General features: G+C 39.5%; 1 protein-coding gene across 5 annotated transcripts in view; it reads right to left on the bottom strand.

The window, feature by feature from the left end:
- LRRC8D (leucine rich repeat containing 8 VRAC subunit D) overlaps positions 1 to 26,518 on the bottom strand; it is a 52,529-nt gene that overhangs the window by 8,672 nt on the left and 17,339 nt on the right. The window contains exon 1 of one of the 5 annotated variants that reach the window (XM_026854252.1): positions 23,542 to 23,627. The exons of 1 other annotated variant lie outside the window; for it this stretch is intronic. The gene's annotated coding sequence lies outside the window, so the exon portion shown is untranslated. Of the gene's footprint in view, positions 1 to 5,483; positions 5,585 to 6,772; positions 6,924 to 18,992; positions 19,159 to 23,541; positions 23,628 to 26,518 lie in introns of those variants that run through there. 3 more of the 5 variants (XM_026854251.1, XM_026854250.1, XM_026854249.1) reach the window with 3 other exon arrangements.

Raw genomic sequence — 26,518 nt, 5'->3', positions numbered from 1 at the left:
TTTAAAGCCTACTGTCCAGAATATTCCTTGGAGTAGGTAGACAGTATTTTCATTGCTAATTTTCACCTCCTTTTAAGGGTGACAAATTGAGGTTGGGGTTTCAGGACAAGCTGCAGTGATGACACAGTAGTAAGGAAAAAGGAAAAAAGGAAAAAAAACCCCAAACTATAAAAGCCAGTATGTGTCTGACAGGCGGTCTGCAAATCCCTTCTGTAGTTGGACTTCTCACAAGACCAGTGCATGTTCTATTCACAACCATGATGCAAGAAAGTCTGTAAGCAGGTAGCTCAAACTAAAGTACAAAGTACTATACAGCTGAAAAGCCAAAATGTCCGATTTCTCATGGTAAAAACATGCATTTCTTTCAGCCCTTTTCAGGGCTCATAAGGCACCGAATGGACCTTGAGGCTCAGCAGAACATGAGGGTTTGACACACTGAGATCTAGACCCAAAACTAAAAAATTGTGGTTCTTGAAGAGATGTATTTATTAATTCCCAATATGGAATGTCAGGACACAGTCTCCTTTTTAAAGCTGTGTATTTTAGTTTAGTTTTAATAAGAACAGATTTTAATTCAAGCCTATTGCATTATGACCTCCAGGGCAGCACAGCTACACAAAATAAGGAAGAACTTTAATTTTAGCAAATAATCCTTTTTTTTCTCCCAAACCCTTCATCTCCAGTTTTATAACTTGGATGACACTCTAAGATAACATTATCCTCTCCTAGCTCCATCCATTAATTCCAGCTGTCTACTGGGTGCATTCTCTCTTGGAAAAAGAAAAATTATTTAACCCAAAGAAATGCAACTGTTCTAATCACAAATGTTTCTTGCTACCTTCTAAGATTTTAGGTGGAAAAATTCAAAAATTCTGAAAGCAGCATAGTACTACCTCCCTTTTCACTGCTAATGTGATATGGATCTCAAACTACTTTTGTTTATTTTGCAGTTATATAAGTTACAGTGAAAACGGAATATAAAAAGAGAAAATCAACAATGATAATTGTTCTAAGTTGCAGCCCAACATTAAATTAGCAAGGGGAACAACTGCTTTCATAAACCATACTTCTTACCCAATTATAATCCTTTCATTAGTCTTAAAAAAAGTTATAATAGAAAGAGCTCAGAATGTGATTAACCTCATGATTTTTTCTGACATATGTCAGACTATAAATGCTGAAAAACAAAGTAGATGTATTGGGTGTTTCTTCCAGAGAAACTCTTCCAGTTTAAATACAGAAGTTAGAGGGCAGGGAAGCAGCAAACTGGTATGTCACTAATGTTTATTTACATCCTACTTCTTCCTGTACTTACTGATAAAAACTTAATCTGTCTGCCCCTGTAATTCACTGGCCCTCCAGTTTTAAAAGCATTTTTAAAGTTAAAGCAAATTCAAAGTTAGAACAAACAAATAAAACCAGAATTGTAGCATATGAACCTCTCATTTTACTTTCAGGTTCCCAAGACTCAGAACAAGTCCACTTTGTTTCAGGAAACAAAAAGATTGTTGAATTAGTCTTGTCACCACAACTGGTCAAGAATTTACTAAAAAAAAAAAAAAGCCCCAACAATTCTAGTTGAAAAAGTGCTGCTATGAACAAAATTGTTTTCTCCCTTCCCACAGGAAATTAAGGAGAAGAAAAGTTTTCCCATAACTAAAAGGCTTTGCTAGCTTGCTTTTGATCAAGTGACCATAGGTTTAAATTTATTTCCGCTGTATATTTTATTCTCTTTTCACCACCCATTTCTACTTCCTTTGTTTTTCTACTTCTGCAATATCCTATTAAGGCAGGCAATTAGACCTTAATGTGATAAGAATGGATTATGAGATTCCTCTTAGCCAGGATGCTGCAAATATCAATTGTTCCACAGACAACCTTCAAAGATCAAATAGATGGTACCATCCTTTTTTACTTCCCCACAGAACTGAGCATAAGGAGCCCCAGAGTCCTTGTAAAATAGTACATAAAGACATTCAGAAAATAGTCTATGAATGAATTTATGCATTCTGAGCATACAGACACATTCATCACCTGCACTGGTTATTCAGTTTCTAAGATTAAGAGAAGTTTAAAACAAACTGAAGGAGGTTTAACCAAAACACAAGTAGGCTTTGGGATCTAGTAACAGAGGTATATTGTCCCTGCTCCTTTAGCTGGGAACTATTCCCAGCCCAGTTTGCAGCTCCTAGTATGTCGACTGAGGCACTGTCCCCGGATAGCTGTAAAGAAGCAGCAGCCCATTTGAAAAAAAGAGTTAACTCTCTGCTGATTGATTCCATGGGGGATTACTGTGCTTCACTCTACCTGACCTGAGTCAAGTTACAAAACCACTTTTAGGCACAACTGTGACTTACAGCTTCTCAAGCATCCTGCCAATCAGACCTCCAAATTCAGCTAAGCATGGATTTGTGCAGAGTGCCCCTATTGCCTGAAAGGCCCAAGGAACATTCCATAATAAAATACAACATAGATATTTTTATAGTGTTTCTCCACTATATGAAATGTTTTGCTACTTCTTCAGTGATGGAAGGTATTACAGAACATTAACACCAGAATACAAGGACTAGAGTCCAAGGATACAGCTTACAGTACTGGATACTTCTTGATTAGTGCTTTTGTCTCAGGAAGACCAGAAACAGATTTAACATAAGAACCTGCATGGAAAAAGATATCCGTTCTTTTTTTTTTTTTTTCCCCACCAAATCAGAATGACAAGAATTCCCACTCACTATTTCTTCCCTAAACACCTGACAGTGACCACATCTACCAGTTTTAGATCAATCTGCAGGATCTGGGTTGGTTTATTTTTGTTTGGCTACACCTTGACTGAGCAAATTGTTATTTGTTTGGGCTATTTGATATTCCAGGCTAAGCAAATTTCTATGGGATGGGATATTTATCTGTATGATCTGACTTTCTTAAAATTAATTGCATGTCACCCCAAAGGTAGTATTTTAGAGATGGTATACCACAAGATGCTCTGAATAAGGAGAAAGAAATGAACAGAAAGCTGAAAGGAGATTTCCTATGGAGAAAGATTCCAACTAAGGAATAAGAGTTCCACAGTACATGTTAATTATAACTAAATCTCATTATATAAATGTATATGGAAAAATATGGTGCTGTTATTTGATATCATACTTACACGACTGAGGAAGATTAATTAGCACCATTGATACGCTCATTATTTGAGAAACAAAAAAAACCCGAACAAAACCCCCCACAACTAGCCCATCTCTCAAATTCCCCCATCCCACCGCCCAAATTGCACAGCTATAATTTTGGAATTTCCCTTAAAGTGAATATATTATCTCTGATACAGACTGTAAATAAATTCCCAAACTAAAGAATCATAATCTTTATGAACAACATTAACCTGACTGACAGTAATCTGGCAAATGAAAAGTTATCAAAATCTAATTTCTCTCAGACTGCATACAGAAATATTAGGCTTCAGTAAATTGGAGACAAAAACAAGATTCTTGCTTTATATCAATGTTAAATTAGTACCCATTTACAAAAATTAAATCTATAAAAAACTTTTTTTCCAAATCTTCAAAAATTCTGCCCTTCAAAGCCGGTCTTTTTCAGGTTGCGTAACACTCTAACCTACTTTTGAATGTTGCTATTTAAGTGTTTACACTGAATCTTCCTTGTTTACCAGCTCTTTGAAGGTCTAGTGCTATACACTACTCCTACACAGACAGTTTTGTAATCAACGTGATATTTAAAGAGCAGTATTAGTGGCCATAATTCCCCTAACAATAAACTCTCAAATCGTACCTCATTCTTGCCTTGCTGTAAATGACTGGACAGGTCTGTTTAAGGATGGCTTTCAAAACAGAAGCCCAGTGCTGTACTTCTGACTAGCCCCCCAAAGCATCCAAAGACTATTAACACACTCAAATCTGCACTTGCCACATGCAAATGCTGTGTCCACAAGACACAGAAAATGAGCAACTTCCCACTTTGCCTACCACAGTGCTCCTGAGCCATACTCTTACAAGAGGGCTGCTTTGACCAAAAGTACAAGCTTCAGATTTTATTTATATTTATATGCAGGTGTTCAGTATCTTTCAGAATACAATTTGTTTGTTTTCAACCTTAAAAATCTCAGAGATCCTAAACTGAATGTTCAGCAGCACTGTTCCATCCTCGCTTTGCATAGGTTAGTAGCATTGGAGACGATAAAAGGTGTGAGAGAAGAGATGGAAGAAGTAAACAAGAATGAAGAGTGGTCCTTCAGCATCCCTCTGCATGGGTGTGTGTAGCTGGTAAAGAGTTCAATATTATGTGTGTTACAGTTCAAGTCAGTTAACCACATGTGATTTTACAGTTATAAAACAAACCACATAGCAACATGCAAGAAACCAAGAGAGATGACTAATGAGGCTAGACCACAGCAGGGGTAAATACTGAACTTATGCTTTTCGTATCTGTAAGTAACAGTCCATGAATGCATTTGCCAGGCAATTTCTCTTGGGAAGAACATGAATCTTGCACAGCACAACTGCCTGAACAGAAACACTGCAGCAGAGTAACAAAGACCTTGCAGGTGAAGGCAAAGAATGTGCCTCAGTATACCCTGGCACATGCACTCCAAACCTTACATTGCTGTTACAACCGCTGTTATTTATGCAATACTGATTCACCTGTATCCAAGGCAGCACATCACCAGTGATAGAAATAGCATCACTAGGGCTGAGTGATCTGATTTCCAACAGCATTTTCTGTTTTACCTAGCCAGACTAGAGCAAAACCAACAAGTGGACACTGTATCTCATTTCACAGAATTTCTAAAACGTTCACAAACCAGTAATCTTGAAAAGGCAGCCTAACTTGTGTGTGCAAGACCCGGAGTTTAGCACTAAGCACTTTTAATCAAGTACAGACACAACTGAAAGTTACAGCAGTTGATTTAACCTGTGCTGACATAGACATACAATGCAATTAGAAGTTACACCATCCAATAAACTCCAACAGCTGCTTGCACTCAAGTGTTAAACATTTAATCCCTCTGCCATTTCAAAATCTGCTGTTCCCGCATCTTTTAGACAGTGACATTTCTGCAGTGTTTTCATGGCCACTATTAGAAGTGCAGGAACACACAGTAAACATCTGGCACTTCTACTGACCAGAACACTTTGGGAATTTATCAAGATGCAAAAGCAAGCTGCGCCAAAATAAAAGCACATCTGGTAACTCTAGTCTCTGGAGGCTGCTTTTTATCACTAAAAAAACCCCAGCAATACAGATTTTTTTTTTTAAAAAAAGTAATTAAAATGACTCGAAAAAAAAAGAAAAAAATAATAAAATTATTTCCTTTTTAGTTTAGAAATCTGAAAAACAGGACTGTTTAAAATAGTTTTGACCCTGAGATGTTATTTAAGTTTGCTTATATATAAATAGGTCCACACAGCTACAAAGGTTGTTATATGAAATAGCTTGATCTCAGGTAGAGATGGCACTCAGCAACTCATGCAATTGCTTTGAAAAATACTCCTTTCTGATTCAGCGGAGCCACACACACTGGCAGTCTTTGTCTCATCTTGTTCTGGATTCACTTGGAATTGGGACAACTTCAAAAGAAGTAAGAAATTGAACTTGGCATAGAGCTGCTAGCTTAGTGATTTTAAGCCACAGAATGTAAAGATACAAATCTCATTACAGGATATATTAGTACCTTTAACCACACACCCTAAACATACCTAAAGAATAAGAAGGAGTGCCTATCAAAGAAAAAGAAATGTGTCACTGAAGTTTGCATTGCTGTAGGTTTTAATAGCCCCTCTTATGGGGCAAAATGACCTCTCCACCCTAACTCATGGTACTAAAGTCTAGGTTTACTTAATTTCTAAACAGTATTCCCATCAGAATAGAATCAGGTTTACTAAGTAAGTTATTTTCAATTAATACTTTCCTTCTTTTTATTTTTAATGGACATGCCAGTGACCTTGCCCTGGAACATTTACAGTATCCTCATGGAGATCTTTACTAAAGAACAGGCTCCATTGTTCCCTACCGGAGCTGGTTCATCTCCAGACAGAACAGCAAACAGTGATTCTCACTGGGTTACACATTAAACAGAAGTTTCATATATAAGATTTGCACATGTATGAGTTACTGTATTTTCAAATACCTGCAGTGACGCTTCCATTACAGCCATTAGCTAAAAGTGATCTAGGAAAGGTAACACAATCAAAAAATAAAGACAACAAAAGCAAATTAAACACACACACAAAACCCACAACACCAAAAAGCACCCAGCAACACAAGAAGCTATATGTAAACACCAGCCTCCTACTTGCACAGAGTTCCTCTATTTCTGCCAAAATCTTTTCCGTGGCAAGAGCAGTAGGAAGGTGCATCAACTGCAGCTGATAATCAGCATATGGAAAAGCACACTTGAATTCCACTTTTCCTTTTACCCACTATGCCAATGTAGAGCTGCCTTGATTAAAAATAAAAAAATAATAAAAAAAAAAGGCAGGTTTACAGCTCAGTAAATAGGCTGCACCCTCAGTTTTCAAATACACCATCTCTCCAACTCTTCATGGGACAACAGTCAAACTATGTTCTGCTTAAATGTCACACAGCTTCTTTTCTTCCCAGGGAGAAGGGGAGACTTAAACCAAGGGCTAGCTGTAAAGCCATGTCACAGGAACTACTCAAGATAACTGCTAAGCAGCCTCCAACACCCCTCCCACCATCCTGCCTCCCACCACCCTGCACAGACACTGAACAACAAATAGCCCACTCCCAACCCTACCTGCTCTTTATCAAGCAAAGAGATCTTCTACCCTTCTGATAGCCTGGTGGATGGGTAACAACAATGGCATCTCACATAAAACTCTGATCAACAGATGAAGGATGACTTATTAATGTTACCACATTCCTGCCAAGCTTCCAATAGCTGAATCTCCAGTGGTTTCATGCCAGGAAAAATGCCTGCAGCTGAAGCACTTATCCTCAAAGGGATTTATTTAAGTTTACTATATTTCTTTTTCCTCTTAAACTTAAGCTGCTTTCTGTAAGAGGTAAGCTATTTACTTAGTCCATCTAGTCCCATAATAGTTTGGTTCAGGGCGTGTACTTCAATCTCAGTACTTTAGCAGAAAAAAAAATATGCTACAACACATTTTGGATGCTGTTTTGAAGTTTTGCTGGTGAGTTCAGATCATCTCCTTCCTCTTTATGCTTTATTTTCTCAAAACCACATTCAAAATGTTGCCTTAAGAATAGAAAGAATAATCCAAAAGACTTGTTGCCTTCCTTGAGACTGCAGCATTTCTGCTCTAACAAGAAAGCTTCCAACACTGCAAAAAGGTTCAGTAAGGCTCAGTTGTGTTGCTTGCTGCCATTGACCAGAACCACCAGATTCATACAGCCTTCAATTTAATATTTACTATCGCTAAATTTATATTATGATTTATCCAAACTCTCCAGTTGGAACTGTAACCTCTGTACTTCAGGCAGACAACCTTTGCCCCTGAAGGCTTACAATCTAAAACTGATTATTTGTTAGGCAATGACAAGCATGTTTGTTACCGTAAAATTCAAAGCAAAAAAACAAAACTCATCAGGCTTCCAGAAAAACAGAAGAAGTGGGATAGCAGCATGATTAAAAGTATAATCAAACTTAACATTTTAATGCAATGTTGTCTTTGAAAAGGCTTAACATTATGTCCAGATAAATCCATTTACAGTTAGAGCATCCCAATATACTTAGCTGTACCCCTTCCTACTGGTTTGAGGATGATGATATCTCAAAAACAAGGCACTAAACATAGCAGCTCTCAAAATCTACCTTTCCAACGAAGCTTTCCAAGCATGTACTTCAACTCAAAATAAAAATATAGAAAGGAGAAAATTTATTCAATCACATCTACAGACAGATAGCACTCCTGCTTTAGCTCTTATCACCTTGACACGATTACTACAGCCTTCTCCATGCACTCACAATAACATTTTTGGCAGCCACCTTCACAGACATGCAGTCATGTACCATGTTACAGTCTGCCTTACAGCCAATGTGCTATCTGCTTAGATGGCCAAATGGGGAAATCAGTCCAGAGGCAGCTTTTCTCATTCTGCAGGCAGCTTCTCCTTACCGCAGATACTTGCCATTTTAACTTGTTTTGGCAAGTTCACTTGAAGCAGCACAATAGCCACTCCACAGCTGCTACAGAAATAAAAGGAGAGTTGCTCTCTAACTAGAGGAAAACAAACCAGTCAGGTTTTGTTGTTGCCATTGTTTCAATAGACAGCCAGACCAGGTAATTTTCACATCCTCCAGCAGGCCCCAGTCAGGTCCCCAGGATGTTCTGTGCAAGCACAGGTAACCAGCAAGGCAAGTTCCAGATGTAGCACTAGCATCATACTGACCTGAGAGAAGGGTTCTTCCCTTCTAAATCATCTTGCCCTTCCAACAGCATGCCAAGATTTAAAAAAAATGGGGAAATAAAGTCTGAGCTTGTGCAAGCACATCACCACTGATTACACAGTCCTGGCTCTCATTGTGCCTTCCACTGAGCATATGCAAGGCTTTCAGAAAGAGATGCATGCAATCCAGCCCTCCCTGCTGCCCTGGTGTCCTGTGCAGAACAAGGTGGAGACTCAGGACTTGTCCTAATGCAAACTGTTCTTTAACATCAATTTGAGCAGTATTTCTATAGGCATGTATGATGGACAGGGCATCACCTACTCACATACATGAAGCTGGAACAATGGAGCAAATGTTTTATCTTGTAGCAGTGCCAGAAAACACCAGTTCCAGTGCAGTGGTGGTGGAAGACAGGATAACCACAGTGTTCCTGTACCACAGGCGTGCAGAGACCTCACACTCCCAAGTGATAAGGTGGCACCGCCCTATGGACCTGCCAACACCCCTCTCTTGGAACATGGTAGCCTGGAGGCAACCTGCAACTATCAGGGGACAGCAGGGACTACTTGAGCTTTGAGTTTGCATTTCAAATCGTTGACTCAACACAAAATGGCCACAAATTGCCCACACAGTGACCTATATCACATCACAGCTGAATACGAGTAACGTTCAATACACAAGATCTATTCACAAGTTTGACTGGCACTATTTTAACAAGGATCTACTCAAGAACATTAGGACAACTAGCCAACTGCTTTATTTATACACTCCTGTTATCTCATCTGCACACTTGGACTACTGCCTGTGCATGTGGGTGTACAGCAATAATATACATGACTATATTCCCATAAACTGTCAGTTAAGAGTTTAGGATTTGTCATGGCCAGACCAAAACATGAACAAAACCACCCCTTTAATTCATTATAGAGTTTTGTAACGGCCTGTCTTTGACCAAGAATTTTGCCTGCTAAATTATGCCTTAAGTTTTTTTGGGGTTTTTTTAATAAGAAAAATGTTATCAAGGCCCAGGACTCTGTGATAGTTTTTGTTCACTTTTAGGCTAAACAGCAAATCTTTATTTCAAGTTCCTCAAAGGCTAACAATAAAAAAACCCAACTCACCTTTCTCATAAAATCATCAAGAGATTTTGGATTAACAAAACTTAATTAAATTATTCCTTTAAGCCTTCACTGGTTTCAGTTTCCCAAGAACAGAATTGCTTTAGGAAGCCAAAGTGAAGGACCATTCTCTACCCCTATCACAAAGCTTGGGACACCCACACACAGCACTAACTGACCTTGCAGGACAGACCCAAAATGGTGACTTTAAGAAAGCTATTGCTGCAAGCTGTGAGTTTTGCACATGGACACAGCCATGCCCATGTTCACAGCGAAGTAGCCCTGGATCACAAGGTCTTTGCAGAAATAGCGAAGTTGGATCCTTGCTCACCACGTGTAAGCAGGCATGAGATGGCTGTTATTTGGATTGGAAACCAAGAGAAGGAAAAGCCAATACAACAGCTGGCTGGCAGTCAAACAGACATCATTCTTTAGGCTCGATGGAAAGTTGTAGTCTTGTCCCAAGATTGGGCTAATGGCTTATTGTGCTGCTTGCTCTGAGTGGCAGAGCTACCATTGGATTAAAATGTTTTTTATATGACAGACCATTATGGCAATCCTGCTCCCGACTCATTAGGGGTGTCCTCCCTCTCTCTCATCATGCAATGCATCAGATGCCACTACCTTCCACAATACTTGCACTGTATGATCTATGCTCCTTGTGAAGTGCTCAGCTCCTGGGTCTTGGTCACAGTTCCTCCGTACTTATTTTATTTTTTTTTTTTTTAAAAGTGATTTTTGGACAAAGAGCTAGATTCTGCTAGTACTTGATATTTATATTGCATGAAAGGTTCATCTATATCAAAACCTTACTGAATTATGCATTGTGTAATCCTGTCTCTAAAAGATTACAACTCAAAAAATCAGTTGAATTGCATCAGATTTCATACTGTATAAAATGGCAGAGTGTTTGAGGAAGGCACAGTTTTGAGCTTGACCAGTTACAAGAGGAAGAATTTTAAATCTATGCCATGGACTAGAAATGGGAATAAATCTTTTATCTTCTACATTAGAAACACTCTGACCACAGGAAAAGTCACAAAGTGAAGATATCCTAAAAAAGTCTGCAAATATTATCAGTGTGCTGGAATTATTCCTCAATACGTGACTATTCTGAAAACTCATTTAACAAAGATATCATTGAAGGACATAAATTAGCAGGAAATTTTGCTATTTTCATGTGGGTGCACAATTCACAAAACCCCCTATTTTTCTTCAGTTACTGGAACTCTTCCTCATGGAGGGTAGCTGAGGTTTCCACATACAGTTAATCTGGGGATAACACCTCAGTGCTCTGCACAGATTTACTTGCTGAAGCTGGCCATATTCACTGATACTTGCTTTGGTAAATTAAGAGAAGCGAACTGTAATAAAGCTTTACTTCCAACCTTAAAGGGAGAAGATACAACTGGCTGTATATGTACAATAAACAAAATGAGTAATTGTGAAGTGGCTTTAAAACAAAACCAAAACTCTCATCAAAAATTAAAACATTCACAGAAGTAAAGGCCAACAGGCTTAGACTACAAGATCTCAAGTTATATAAATAGGAGCAGTAATGCTATTGTGACTCATTTATTAGGGAATCTTTACTGCCTTCAGTTAAAAAAAAAAAATCAATCATGTGACGATAGCATGCTTGAAATTATCCAGTTTCATAAAATTTCTTGCTTCCGAGTTGCTGTTTATGAATCACTGCAATTTGAACAGAGATCTGAATAAAGATCCTTCTATTCCTCACTGCAGCACAGACTCGAAAGTTTATTAGCAATGAGCAAAAGCATAAGCAGATTAACATGAAATATTCAATTTTCCAGGTTTTAAGGATTAACATGAAATATTCAATTTTCATGTTAATCCTTAAAATTCAATATTCAATTAACATGAAATATTCAATTTTCCAGGTTTTCCAGCATTTAAGCTTTTTAATTAGGAACTCTACACCTCTACAGTCCAAGACAAAGGTCAGCAAGGAACAATCAACCAGGTTATGTCACCACAGCCAGCTACTATAGTCTCCAGTCCTCCTCCGAGACAGCTGTCACTGGCAAAGCCAGAACAGACTACAGATCTGATCCTCCAACTCCTGGATAAGGTCCCCCTGCCAACTGTAACACCATCTCACCAACTACCACAGGACAAACTATTTTTTCTTAGTAATTTAAGTCACTGAAAACCCACAAGATCTAAAACTATAAATTACCACAACCCCACCAAAAAACAGTATGTCCAAAACACAGCAGCAAAGTGCGGTTATTTCTCTACAGATGAAAATCAAGGGACTTCTAGTGTTTTCTTTCCTCTAATGCACAAAACCAAAACGCCAGCAGCATGTTCCTTGGTAAAAGCCCAAAGACCACTTAAAAGTCTCCATTTTCAAGTTGTCTTAGACTACATTACTTATTTCATTACTTTCCCCCCCCACTCAAAGCACAATAGCAACTTCAGTTTCCTCTATGATTCCCTCTGACTCTTGGAACTCCTGTGGGCAGACCAGAACACCAAGAGCTATGAATGCAGCTCATATTTGGCATTAACTGAACATCTCTAATTTATGATTTACAATTACATTACAAAACGCACATATACACAAATGTGTCTTACGGATCAAGCCATCTTTCCACAGTTAGCAAATGATGCAATTTATTCAGTCATCACAGTCCAGATCAAACCAGTGACACTGTAAGACATCACGCTAGCAATACAATAGCATGTACTGAAAACTCATTTAACAAATAAAATCCATCTCGTAAAAAAATCCCATGAGAGTCTTTTGCTGCAGTATATCATCTGTGTTTCAGACTTAGCATTCCAAAAAAATTAGCTTTTTGTACAACAAAGAATTTAACTTGTGTTAGAAGGGCTACATGCAGGGAAAAAATATGGCATTCATACAAGAGCCACAAAATACCACACTTATCAACTGTGCTACCTGATGCAGCTCTTAAGAGCCAATTCATAGCATCTATGACTTGAAACATTGTATTTTCCTCTGTTCCAAGGTGCAGTATCACTACTTGATGCTTTGCCAGATTAGTGCTTTATTAAACTAGACAGGCAGCCCAGGGAGGTAGGACTGAGCTGTTACTTTTATTCTTGAACAGAGCTTCAAAGGAAGTCCACTCACTGGTCTCATCTTTGATCCACAAATGGCATAACCACAAAATAACCATTCCCACCTACAAGGACAGAGATGCTAAAATGCTTGATCTTTTACATTTGCCCCAGTTTTGCAACTTTTATTGCATTACCATTCTTCTGATGTTCTTGTTTTAAGAGTTCCCTCCCTCTCTTTGCAATTCTGTAGATTCCTTTCCACCAGGACTCTTGGACAATGCAAAGTTGTGAGTCACAAGCCATCCAGGAGATGACTGGTTTTGAGTATGTACATGTTTCTGTGTGGACACAGTGACAAACACAGAAGAGGTCTCTGCTCTTCAGATGACATCTCAGAAACATACTGAGGCAGACACTGTCAACAAGGCTGAGCAGCTACTCCCAGTGCTTGAAGATCATGAAGAAGCATGAAACAACCCCCACAGTCATTATGCCTGGACCTATACCTCCTCATCAACAATTTCTGCCCATTAGTATCTACCAGATGCAACTGTCATACACGAAGATGTGGGTGTGTGTTGTGGGTGTGTCTGTACATGCCTGCATGTAACCTTGGGAGGGAAAAAAAGGAAAAGTAATTAAGATTGAAACATTTGTAACTCCCAGTTTAAGAACTTACTTCTCCAAAATAAATGTCAAAAGGTAGTTAATAAATTGGAGACTTTTGCCGGACAAAAGGCACAGCTAGGCCTTCTTCCTTCCACATCTTAGATCTCCTTGCTTCATCCCATTCTTCTCCACTTCTGAAGACATCCATCCTCAAATGAAGACCGTACATTTTCTCTGCAGATCAATTACTTCAAATACAATGGAGGGACACTGTACAAGTATGATCTCTGAAAAACTGAATGCCCAAAACCAGTTTATTACTCTGATCCATGTACATTCTGCTAGTAGATCAGCACATATGCCCTGCAGCCACAGGGCATGCCACAATGACACATTTTAGCATGCAGGGTATGTTCTCCTTTTACCACCACCTCCGCTTTGTACACACACCCTCAGTGTTCCTTCAGCCAGCACTACGCTCCTCCTCATATTAAATTTAGAAACAGACCTCTGAATCACCAGTTCCTGTTGTTGAAAGTAGCTAGAAACAGATGTTACAGCAAACGAAGTTTCCTAGTAAACAATTATAATCTGCCCACTATGTTAAACCCCATTGTTTACAAAATTTTAAACCCTAGAACAAGAGGTTTTATAGATTTATATGCAACTAAATAATTTAATTCCCTGAGGTACCTAACCCTTCCTTAGAATCATATTAATTCTTATCCATAACAGTATCATGCAGCAGCGAGTTCCAGAGGTTAATTGTCCACAATAAAAAGAAAAAAAAAAATCCCTCAATAATGTTACTTATAAACTCATTGCTTGTGAGCCTCTCACTGCACTTACTCAATTCCATTCTATTTTTCCTTGTCACTTCTTCAGATGTACCTTCAAGAAGAGGAACAGAAAGATATGAGCTACTACTTTGCAAGAGAAGAGCAGTACAAAGATGCCAAAACTGGTTATATGCAGCATAGATCAGTTCCAGAGAGACAAGCATGGCGTTCAGACAGCACTACACAAAAGTTAATCCACCCTGAAGAGATAAATTGCTTTCTAGCATAAGTAGAGTGGAAATGCACCCATGCTTCGTGGTTTGAGTCCGTGAGGAACCATATGCATGATTAGGAAACTCTTGGCAACCACTTATGGACTCCAATTTCTTCTATTGCTCTTGAAATATATGACAGAGGAACTCAGGTCAAGAGGCACAATCCATGTATATGCCTCACATATATGTATGTATATACATACACCCACATAATATGTACTTCCTATCAGAGAGACCAGCTGGTACTCAAACATTCAGCATATGAGGAGAATTTTGTTCTGCGGCTTTGTAGTCCCATCTATGATTTACTGAAGCCAGAGGGACACCACAGAACACTATACTCAATTAGTCCTGTATTTACCCCAGAGGACTACATGTAACTGTAAGCCAAACATAACACTTCCAGAACAGCTTTCAGCCCTGGGAACATTTTGGGTGGCATCCACCACTTTCATTTGTCATTTATTTGTTCCAGTGCTTACGTTCTCTCACCGTTACAAATGCATGTATTATTTCCAATTGCCTGATTTCAGCTCCCAGCCATCAGTTCTGGATTACAACTGTTCCTGTTAGCCTTTTAGCCTCCAGCATGCTCTCCCTCAGAAGGTGTTTCCACCTAGTTATCAAGTCACCCCATTTATCTATCAAGAAACAACAGATCCAGCAACAGAATGAGTTTTTCAGTCTCTCCTTGTGGTATCTGAACACCATCCAGCCTTCAGATATCCCCTCTGACTCTTTTCTGAACTCACTCCCATTTTCAGCAGGCTGCTCATGACCCCAGAATCATCTACAATTCACCTTCTTTTGCCCATTGCCCCTCCTACTTATACACCCAAACTTATACACCTTTGCTGACCTACAAGAGGACAGTCATGTCCAGTTTTTTACTCACTGTACCCCAAGTAGTCTTCTCCCCAAGCTCCTATTCTGTCACTATGTTGAAGTACAACACCTGCAGATGCCATGATCTTGCATTAGACTATATTAAAATGCAATTTTCATTGATGCAGCTCACCAGGACATCCAGATTACTCTGTACAAGCTGCCTTGTCCTTGCTTACCACACTGCCTAGTGTGATATGCCCTGCCAGTTGTATCAATACAGATCCTGTCCTTGTCTGTACTTGATGAAAAGGTTCAACACAATCTGGCCTCACCTCAATCCTTAAAACAGATTTCTAGGAGCATTCTCATTTGATAATGATTCACCACCAATGACTAACTTTTAAACATCAGTTTGTTCTTAACTCATTTACTTTTGCAATACCACATAGCGCTAACGTGTCAGAGCAGGAGTCCCAACGGGGTATGTCAAAGACCTAACTGACTACCTCTGCTGTTGCTGAGAAAGGGAACTATAGACAGCACTTGGAAGGAGCCAGGGAGTAGTAGGGGACTGCAAGGGTTGGACTGTCTCCCTGCCCCTGCATGAGATGCCTTTTGAAGGCACAGCTTTACTACACCTCATGCAGATCCATCTCTCGAGTATAACTTGAGTTTCCACCTTTGCTAAGACATTTCCCTTGAAGTGACAGTCAGATATTAGTCTGTCTAATATTTTATCAATCGAATATTACATTAACTTTTCCAATATTTTGATGAGGATTAATGTCAAGCTAGCTGGAGTATGGTTAAATCTGTCACCCACTCTTCCCTTATCTACTCTAGCACAGTTAATTTTAAGACCCTCAATACCAACGGTTATTAAAAATTGTCTGCAAGCTTGCAGACTTTTCGGCAAGCTCTTTAAAACAATCACAGTGCTGCTGATTTACATATGTCTATCTCTAGAAGGTAATAAATCTTTATTCATTAAGATGGATTTAATTCTGTTGGAATAGCATTCATTTTGCACTTTCCCAAATATGGAACAGTATTAACAAATATTTCTACTTTTCTCGCATAAGCTACTTTTATCTCCATCTAGTAACTGGAATTATTTCTTTCCCAACACACCTGAGCTGTAGAAAATATGCAGAGTTAGTTCTCTAACTTACTTCCTAACTTCTAATGTGCAATAATCCTCAAGTATCCATTGTCCCCTTAATTACCATATTTTGCTTTGAAATTTCTAAACGTGTCCTGAAGCCAGAAGGCTGTTAGTGTAGTTGCTGTCATTTTTCTTTAAACCAGATTCTCAGCTTTTGGACTACTTAGTATGTTCTTACAGATATCTCTGTTTTCCATTCACATTTTCCTCTCTACAATAACATCAAGTTCTCCGTGATAACAAATACGCTCTTTTGAAGCATTAAGTATACTTTCTTTTGGGGCTGCCCTGTAAGTAATTGGGTCACACTCGATGGTCCCAACTTCCAGCTGTGTGATACCAAAGTCCACAGTAGCTGTCTCAGCCAGACAGCTGAAACAAGAGCTGACCTGCAATGGGCTGAATTTCCAAGGCACTGAACACCTCCCCATGATGCCAACAGGATGTTCAGCACCACAGAAGCAACAAAACAAAACAGTGCATAAAGGGAAACAAACCTGTATCTTTGCCAATTAGCCATTTCAGACACCTCAAAAAGCATTTTTTAAAAAAAATCTATATTTATTTCTCATATTCTTTGACTGTAAGGGCAAAGCGTTTACCAAGTTACCAATTTGGTGAGTCATCCAGACTGGACAATAAACACATTCAGGCTTACCCTTACTCATGTTAACAGCTTCTGCACACTACCAGCCATCTGCTGCTAGTTTGATGAACAATGCAAAATGAACTGACCTCAGTCCTATCCTAATCTGGCACTACCACACAAACTGCAGTGCTCCTCAGCAGCCTCAGCAGAGAAGGAAAGCAGTGCAAAACACACGCACTCCGAGCATAGCTACAACAGTCCTTATCTGCCTAAGGTGGATGCATCAGCACTCTACCCGGATTTGCACATGCAGTCAACTGAACTTTAGTACAGAATCAGTCCTTAGCTTCTAGGACCAAGTCTTACACGTAGCAATAAAACTTAATATATTCAGCAAGAAACCCACAACATTTGGTTTTGTAATTGTCACAGCAGTAGGAAAAACTTTCAGAACCTTCCAGTTTCACAACTTTATTTAAATATATATGCTAACTATTCATACACACTGATCCTGGAAGTGTGGTAGTAGCAGTCTACTGATGTAATTCTACTGTTCAGCATACATGATGGACTCTTCCACACAATCAGGAGCCCCACACGGCTCCTGAAGCACATACTTGCATGTATTTAGAGTAGAAATTTCTTATGATGTTTAGAAAAAGTCTAAATTCAGTAGCTGAAACAGAAATAACCTGGGTTCTTACTGGATATCAGCCACTACAACTTATTTTGCACAACTGAAAATGACTAAGGAGGAACACATACAGTAGTTCAGTCATTCCTCCTCTTAACAAAACAGCAAAATGTAAAGTGAAGAAGGGGAAAAAGACTGTAGCAGTACATTAAAAAACAAAATGGAGAGCCCTACACATATCTTCTGACACAAATTCCCCCTAATTAGTCTGCATAGACAGTTTAGTCTTAAGTGTACACTCCCTGTGCTGGATTCCTCTGTCCCCTCCTCTCAGGCTTGAAGTAAACTTAACTATGTAGGTTGACAAAAGCCTCAGATACTAAAACATTCAGACTTTTTCTACTATCCAGATTTTGCCAAAGTTCCCTGCTTCAGGCACATATCTAAAGAAGCTTTGTATGGGATGGGAAGAATCTCAAGTTTGGGCTTGGAGTCCAAGATTTGCTGAGAGGGCTTGTATTCCTCTAACTTCCTTCACCCTCCTCCCCATCAGCCTAGAAAGTCTCACAAGAAATCAGCAGCTCTACCCACCTAAGTACATTCCATTCACTAGAAAAGATCAAATATATGACCTAGAAGTTTCTACTGAAACTCTCAGTCATCACACAGTTAATGACAGCTTCAAGATGCCATAACAGTGTTTTTTAAGTCTATCAAAAAGCCTAAAGTCAATTCACGTTCCTCTCAATTTCTGTTTAAGGTTAGCAGAGTCTGAAGGAGTTGCATGCACATTAAATTCAAATGAAAATACAGTAACTTTAAAATACAAGTGCTACTTCTGACTAGTAATACACCTGCATCCACATAAACCCTCCTAAATCCTTAAGAACAGCCTTCCTATATAGATTTTGAGGCTCTGTCTGCATAATGCACTTTGCGTTACTAAAGAGACAAAACCCATACAAATTAAAAAATTTATTGAATAAACAGCTAGAGACCCTCTTCAGATGCTCTTTTCCAGAATCAGAGAGGGTAGGGCAGTTGAAGCAATTAACTTTAAATTCACACCTTCCGCTGACTCAAACAATTTCTCAACTGCATGTGAAGACAAGCCCTTAACTCCAGAACCACACACAGGATTTACTTAGGAGTAACTGTCCAAAATATCTCCCTTGGGAGACAGGCCCAGACAACACAACACATGGGGATGCTGGTTCAACACCAAACCACTAAGAAGAATGCAAGAAACCACACAATCAGAAAACCTTGAAATCTGGTAAATAAATTCATGACCATCTATTTGCCAGGTTTGTTTTAGAGAAGCATTTCCAACAGGCACCCAAGCCTTGGTTTGAAAAGCCTCTTATTCTGACACAATTTTCCAAGACTGCTCTCCATTCCCTCCTTCCCTGTTCCATCCCTACCCTTTCTCTGCAAGCTGCATCCCCCAGCTGCTCTTTCCCAAACCCTAAGCCTGATGCCCCAACAGCTGATACACTGGGCACAATCTAATACAAAATGTGACAGCCCCTTGTAAGATTTCAAGCATCACCTGAATACAACACAAAGCAGCCTGGAATAGGAATTGCAGGTTCAGATCCAGCAGAGAAGTGCCTTGATTTCGGATGTTCCCTCCCCCACAGCTAGGCTCTTTGTTTTTTCCTGGGGATACATTTTCAGATCAGAGCCAGGGCCTACTGCAGATATAGATCAGCTTTGCTCATCCCACAGTTTTGTCACTGACAAAAAATAGCTGTAGAGAGCGAGGAGGAGATTTTCAGCTGTTTTCTTCCCCAGTCCTCTCTAGCCACTTCCTCTGCCTTTGTCCTCTCCCTTCAGCTTTTATACCTTGCAATAAGGGAGAAGCCATTTTCTCATGTTCATGGCTTAATGTCAGTTAACTGTTTTCTTTCTCTATGGAGCCAGTAAATCCTCCAGCAGCACCCTCAATGACATGTTCACCAGGCTTTTAACGAAGAGCTGAAAGAAGCTGGCATCTTGTTTCCTTACTGAAGGCAGCCCAGAGAAGCAGCCACAGCCAAATGGGAGTGGTTCGGATAGATGCTTCTACTAGGTACCACTCATACTCTACAGGACTGAAGGGACACTTTCTTAGACAGGATAAAAATTAGATGGTTTTAAGACAGCTGGAAAGCATGTAATAAACTATTCTTCAGTTTTCTCATAAACAGTAACTTTATTCTCCCTGAAACACTGATCGACATTTGATCCTGTTATGAACAATTCTGAGGCCTCCCCCACAAAGCATCTAAGCTGCATCACATTAAAGCTGTTCCTTTCTCCTTGCCTCTAGCATATTCTGAACATGTAAACAACTCTGCTGTGCACACAAGCAAAGGCACGGCTAGCTAGTGAAAGCTGCAGCACTAAGGGCACCATAGGAACCCATCATTTTCACAGGGCACCGTATTTATTAACAAGCAGCCAACTGCTATTAATGCAAATGTACACGTAAAAAATGATCCCATTAGAAAAGCTGAAAGAATATTAAGAGTATTACTTTTCATGGATAGTTACGTTTCACAGGCATTGCTACCCCCATAACCCAAACATAAAAGAGAAGTCAGACTGAATGATGGAGGAATTGTGACAAGACTAGGAGAAAGGCAAGTGTCAGAAAATCCAAGCAGGCTTACTGTCTGAGGATATCTCAGTTGATGTGACACCACATGACAAGTAATGTTCTTGGGGCCAAGCCTGAAAACCTATAGGGACTATTTCCAGTTCAGCTTTAAAAAAAAAAAAAAAAAAGGAAAAAATCTCACTTCTCACCTATTCAGCAGGGAAGTAATTAGCAGGAGATACACTGTTACAAAAGTTACCGAAGTTTAATGCAAAACCATTGCCTAGCCACTATTTTGTGTATGTTAACTCTTGCTTTACAGGCTCTGGATGAAGCGAAGCATACAAGGCAAGATGCCTTGGTGAGCCCTGCTCTCTGGGGTAAGTTTCAACAGACAGATGCACCCATTCTGCCACAGAATCCCCTTACAGCACCATTGCTCAACCCACAAAATCTCTCTGCAGGAAAGTCTGCAAGTCGGAAAAACTAAGGTTTGGAGGAAACAGGTCATCTCTGACCCCTATCTCATCCGTCCTGAGGTTCTTCAGTGATCCCACAGGAAAAGCAAATGTAACTGCAACTACTTCTGTTTAAGGTCTTCTCTGTATTAGGTGGTTTCCAACAGCAGGAATCCAGAGTGAAGCAGCTCTGGAGTTGTGCCCTGGATACAGCTGCACTGCCAGGCTCAAACACCAGGACCCAGAGCACACCAGGGTGCCTTGGGACATTTCCTTCTGACCAGTGCAGTTGCACAGTGTTTTGCCTCTTAGGTTAAAACAGAGCCCAGCGATTTCTCACTGTCCTCCTGTCCACACCTACTCTACAAACGGGAGCAAATCAGTCATGTCCCAACACCCACTAGCTTCCTTTGGCTTACTTCACATATTCAAAAATGTCACTCTGAATTCCAGACCCTGCTTCTTCCTTCCATGATGCTAGTCACACATATCCTTCTCCCCTCCCACTTCTTGTCAAATTCCACTGCCCATACTGCCAACCAGAGCAAGTTTTATCTACTTGAAGCCATGAAATCATCAACTTCTTCCCAGCACCCCTCAATAGCAAATTGCTTTCCTGTCCTCCTCTCTCTACAACCCAGCAGGTAAACACCCAACCCTGTCCTGCTCATGACATTTACCCAAGAAGGTTTCACTGGAGTAAAACAAGCATTCAAGGTTTAGTTTTATAAGTAAAATCGCATATCTTTCCCTGCAGCTAAAATTTCTTCATCATCCTCACATTTCCCGCTTTCAATCCTTTTAGCACAAATTAAAGAGAAAAAAGCCTTCCCCTTCCATATTTTCTGCCAAGGCAAATGGTTGTTTTATTATAAAAGACAAACAGACTCTTTTCACAAAACTAACTGGATTCTAACTCCAATGCTATCCTTGCAAAGCAGTCCTGCACACTCTATTTTTCCAGTCTAAAAACCTTACTCGTAGTAACTCTGCACCACACGACAACTGTTATTTATGCAGAATTTATACAGCAGTGCAACTAAATCTTAACTTCTGACTAGGGTAAATTAAAGTTCACGGTTAAAGTAGGCCAAAGTGTATTGCTATCTGCAAGCTGGAAAATTTAGACAACTCTTCACAGACTCAGGCCTTGAAAAGTGCAAGGTTCAGCTGCTGCACCCTATGTATCTGACAAAATGCAATGTCACAAACACCAACACCAGAAGGTTGTAGCTACATCTCAGTGACAAATACCTGACAGCCATCTCCTTTTTGGAGAAGTCATAATTTAACGACTAAGGGGACCATTGAACTGAAAATGTGAAGCACTTCAGGTTTAAATTACTAATGATAACAACAGCTCAAGTTAAAATTATTACATGTTTTCATTCACCTTTCATGCTAATAAATAAAAATAAGGTCAGAGAGTGGCTTTTTGCACACTGTTAGCAAACAAATGCCCTGACTTATATTCACCATGCATTGAACATTCAAGATTCGCAACCAAAAATGCCTAGGACTGCACATGGTTTTAATTAATAAAAAGACAAAACCCAGCTTATTACCTCTTCCAGGATCGGAGCCACAAGACCTACCTTGTATCAAAGATCTGCTGCAGACAGGAGGACTCAAAGGGTATCAGTTTACATCTTAAAGGATTCCAAAAGCTTGCTAAAGCTTCCATGCCTTTCATGATTGATCCCCTGTCTTTGGCCTACTGCAGCTGAAAAACTCCGCAGAGATTACTTATGCTAGTTTAACTGAACGCAAAGGGCCAGTTTTGAGTCATCCCTTCAGGGTGACAGCGTTCTCTACTTTTACCACTATCCCAGCATATAAAGACAAAAAGGTACCACGGACCTAGGGTTTCCTGTTAGACACTCAGCTCAAACACAAACCTGTAGAAATAAAAGGCCTTGACTGACAAATGCCTACTGAGGAAAAGCAAATGAACCTCTATGCAAGAGCCTACAAACACTGAAAAACTGAAATACCTTTACCCATGAAGCACCTAGCACACCAGTGCAACTCAAAAAGATTATGAAGCAAGTATAATTAACCCTAACACAGAGCAAAATAACGGGAACATTTGGCTCTTTCATAGTGCTGTAACCTCATCAAAATGCTCGAACCAAAATTGACATTTATATCTCTATAAATAACATGTAAAGGAAAGCAAAGAAAAAGCAACATTTGCACTTCAGGGAAAGACATCAAAACAAACATGTCCATAGTACTTAAATGCTAAACTACATGTGGGAATCTGATGATCTTTTGAATGGCTGAAAGCTGGGACACAGGAAAAGGCTTCTTGGTTTAAAATTAATTATTAATCAGTCTTTTCAACCATCAAACCCCTGCAATGACTCATCCACTTTCTTTACCAAAGTCTAAATTGTTATGAGAAGACTGCAATTCCACTGGAACATTACCCTCCTGAGTGCAATACTTAACCCTGCATATGAGAAAGGATTTAGTAGGTTCATTCCTCTCTCCCACAAAAAGATCATGTTCTCATTGAACCTGGAAAGAAAAATTACAAAAAACCCCATAATGCAAAACAGTATTTAGAATTTTCACATTGAGAGAAACAAGAGAAGATAAAGTCCATGTCAGTTTTTCATAGCAAAGCCATTATTCTTCTGGTGACAGTATGCACTGCAAGCAATAAGAGAATTAACATCATCAGAAATCCTCAATAATCATGTCATTAAACAATCCAATTCTTTTACACTCACAGACAGTTCCAACAGTTCCTACTGTCTGTAATGGAATTTAGTTTTATGGAAGTATGTCTTGAAAGGAGTTGGTTTTTAAACTTACAAATTAAGAACTTGATCCCATACCCCACGACTATGTAAACCTTTTTTTCAGAGTTAACAGCTCTACTAAATAAACTAAGCTGCAAGACTGGAGCTCAGTTGGCGATCCTATGTACAGAGCTTGCTCTTTTCCTGCGCTAAAATTATATCAGAACATTACAACACATTTGCATATCTCCCACACATGCAACTTTTTGCCAGCAGTAACAAGACGACATCAAGGCTTGGAAAACGTACCAGAGATAGAACGAGAGGGTGGAGTTTCCTGCAGGAACACCCAGACTGAAGTCCAGCAGCTCCCAGGGAAGGTGCTGCCTTTCTACTAGCCCGATGCCTTCCTATCAGGCTGCCACTTATCAGTGTCAAATGTGAAACTCCACCCAGGAAGCGAAAAGCTTCCTATTGTTTCTCCCCTCTTCACAGCCTCCTGACTACTATCAGGAAGAGTGGTATCACTCCACCCTTTTTCCATGGGAATGGTTTCCATTTTTCCCCTTTACTATGTTCAGCCTTGGAGCTACAGTGGAATAGGAGGAACAGGAAAAAAATCTGCCGGGTTCTCTCTACCCTAGTCTCATATGGTTTTCCTGGGAATATTTCTAGTGGCAGCCCACACTGCTGCCATTGATTTTAATCATGAAGAAGTAACATGAAATTCACATGGCTCTTGTCAGCTTTTCAGCCACAAAAATTTTGCAAAAACATCGATTAAAACAATCAGACCTTCCACCTTTAACATAGCAAAGCTATAAAAAAAAAATTACAGGTAGCAGATCTCTTGAGAGTTTGATTTACATATCGGTATACAGATATTTTTAGAAAAGCTTTTAGTTAAAAAATAAAAATGACAACAGTGCTGAAGACTTCTGGCACCTTACCTCCTAAGCTGCCATTATAAAAAAATCTGAAAAAAACCCAAACAACTGACTCAAGTAAAAAGTAGTAATAAGTTACTCTTAATCACAGGAAAATACCTGATCTGTCATGAATAAAGTGTTATTACTAAAGTGTGAGAATAAGCTTAAGTGATTTTGAAAGTCAGTAGTGGAATCCAGCATCACAATTCAAGGTGTGCTACATACTAGAAATTGTAACTTGAATGCTCAAGTTGTGTGGAGCCACACATGACCTTCTGATTCTTTCCAGTGGCCTATTTTTCCCAGTCCCGCCCTAGTATGGCATCCCAATAGCAAAGCGGAGTTAAAATGCAAGTAGAACAAGTCAATCTGAAACATAGGCAAATCTCAAATATTATGCAGGAAAAATTGAAAACAAGCCTATAGAAGTGAGACAGTATAACAATAACAGGCTAAATACAATACTCCCCAAAATAATTAACAATCACTTATTGATGATCATGTTAAGACAGACAGGGAAAGTGGCTTTGTACCATGGTTTGATAAAGACCCAACCAGAAAGAAATGAAATAATCAAACATTATGTTTGCTAATATCAAATCAGACCAAGTACACACCACGCACATGGGGATAAGATACTACTGTAGGAAGCAGGCTTTCTGACACCAGCACACTTATGATCTAAATTACCATGGACTAGGGAACGGAAAAATGCAGAACCGCATGAAAGGAAGGCAAACCCTGCTTACAAAATAGCAGTGAGTCAGCTCCTGAAGACTGGTCTATGACTACTCTGAAAACAAGATGCACATTCTTTATGTGCCCTCCAGTTGTACAGAATGAAAACAAGACCATCCCCTAAATACACTTCTAATATCGTAGATGATATTTCAAAAAAGGTGTCAAGAAACATCAGTAACACTGTTTAACCCATTCAAACTTCAGAAAACATTTTCAATCAGTGCTGATCCACACAGCCTTTTAACCCTGTACACATCTATCCATGTTTGGTGAATTTAATAAGCAAGAAACACTCATATCCCTGGCCTCAGATCAATCAGAAACAGCTTATCTTGGGGATACCTCCAACTCTAAAAGGTCACTGAGTTATTTTTAAGAGAATCTCTTGCTAAAATGCCATGACCCTTTAGCCTGCCTAGTTCCATCATCTGTGATCTGACTGTCCAGAAAGCCAAGAATAAGCTCCAAGGCCTTTTGTGACAAGTTGGGAAACTCAGCCATTTAATACCATAAGGAACACTAAGTAACATGACTACTCCAAGCATTTATTTGGAGAACACAACTACATTTGTCCTCATTCAAAAATCAAAGATAGCTGACAAGTTCTCATAACACATCTTCCCCTTAGCAAGTGCCCTTGGCTGCAAGCAGCTCCCTCCTTGACCACAGTATAGCTCATTTTGTTGTTGTTTAGGGACTATCTGGAGGCTTTCTGGTCTTCCACTCTTCTTTGTTGTTTTCACTGACTGGGTCTTTTCCTGGTATATTGACTATTTCTGAAAAAAAAATCCAAAAAAACACCAAACCACACTCAAAGAATTACTGCAGCACACATGCAAGAAAAAAATAGGTCAAATAAGACAGCTCTATCAATATTACTTTACTGACCATTATTAAAACAAGTGCTGGCCACTGAGTATCATTCCATACACTGAATGGAAGCACCCTACCGAACCCCCTCTGAACGACAGTAACCTTGAAACTGGCTCATTTCAGAGAAAGGATGATAGGTTGTTTTTTCAGGTGTTGTTCTTGCACACTGAATCCCTCTGCCAGACACTGCAGTTTATCATTGCTAAACACTTACATTGCGGAAGTACCTAGAGGCCTCAAGTATGTCAGAGCCTCAGCATGCAAGGTACAGAATACATGCATAATACTTGACAGCCCTTGCCTCATCATATTTTTCTATTTCAAGTGTTTGTCTTCCCACTAACACAGATATGTGAGCAACCCACGCAAGTAAAAGAAAATGACACTGCAAAAAAACACCCAAGTTCTACCAACAATGTATGTAAGTGCTATCAAACATACAAGGAAAACAGAAGTAACCCTACCCCTCATTAGGATACTGCATAAAAGGATCTATGTAAATGTCAAAGCAAAGCAGATTTGGGGCTCTTTAGGTTGGCATACCTCCAGATGATATAACAAAGACAAGTGGCTGTTGAAACAAGCTTTGGTAAATGCTTATGGATGAAGGCTTCAATTCTCATTTTCCCATCCCCTACAACCTTTTAGTGAAAGAAAAAGATTCTCAGTTGTTGCCTTCAGACTGAACCCTGGTTGAGACAGAGCAGGGGTGCAAAACCAAAACAAAAAAAAAATTACATGAA

This window comes from Athene cunicularia, assembly GCF_003259725.1.
Source record: "Athene cunicularia isolate RWA chromosome 8 unlocalized genomic scaffold, athCun1 chr8_part1, whole genome shotgun sequence".
In the NCBI taxonomy this organism is placed as follows: domain Eukaryota; kingdom Metazoa; phylum Chordata; class Aves; order Strigiformes; family Strigidae; genus Athene; species Athene cunicularia.
The sequence above is the reverse complement of the archived record's forward strand: the minus strand, read 5'-3'. Positions and strand labels throughout refer to the sequence as shown.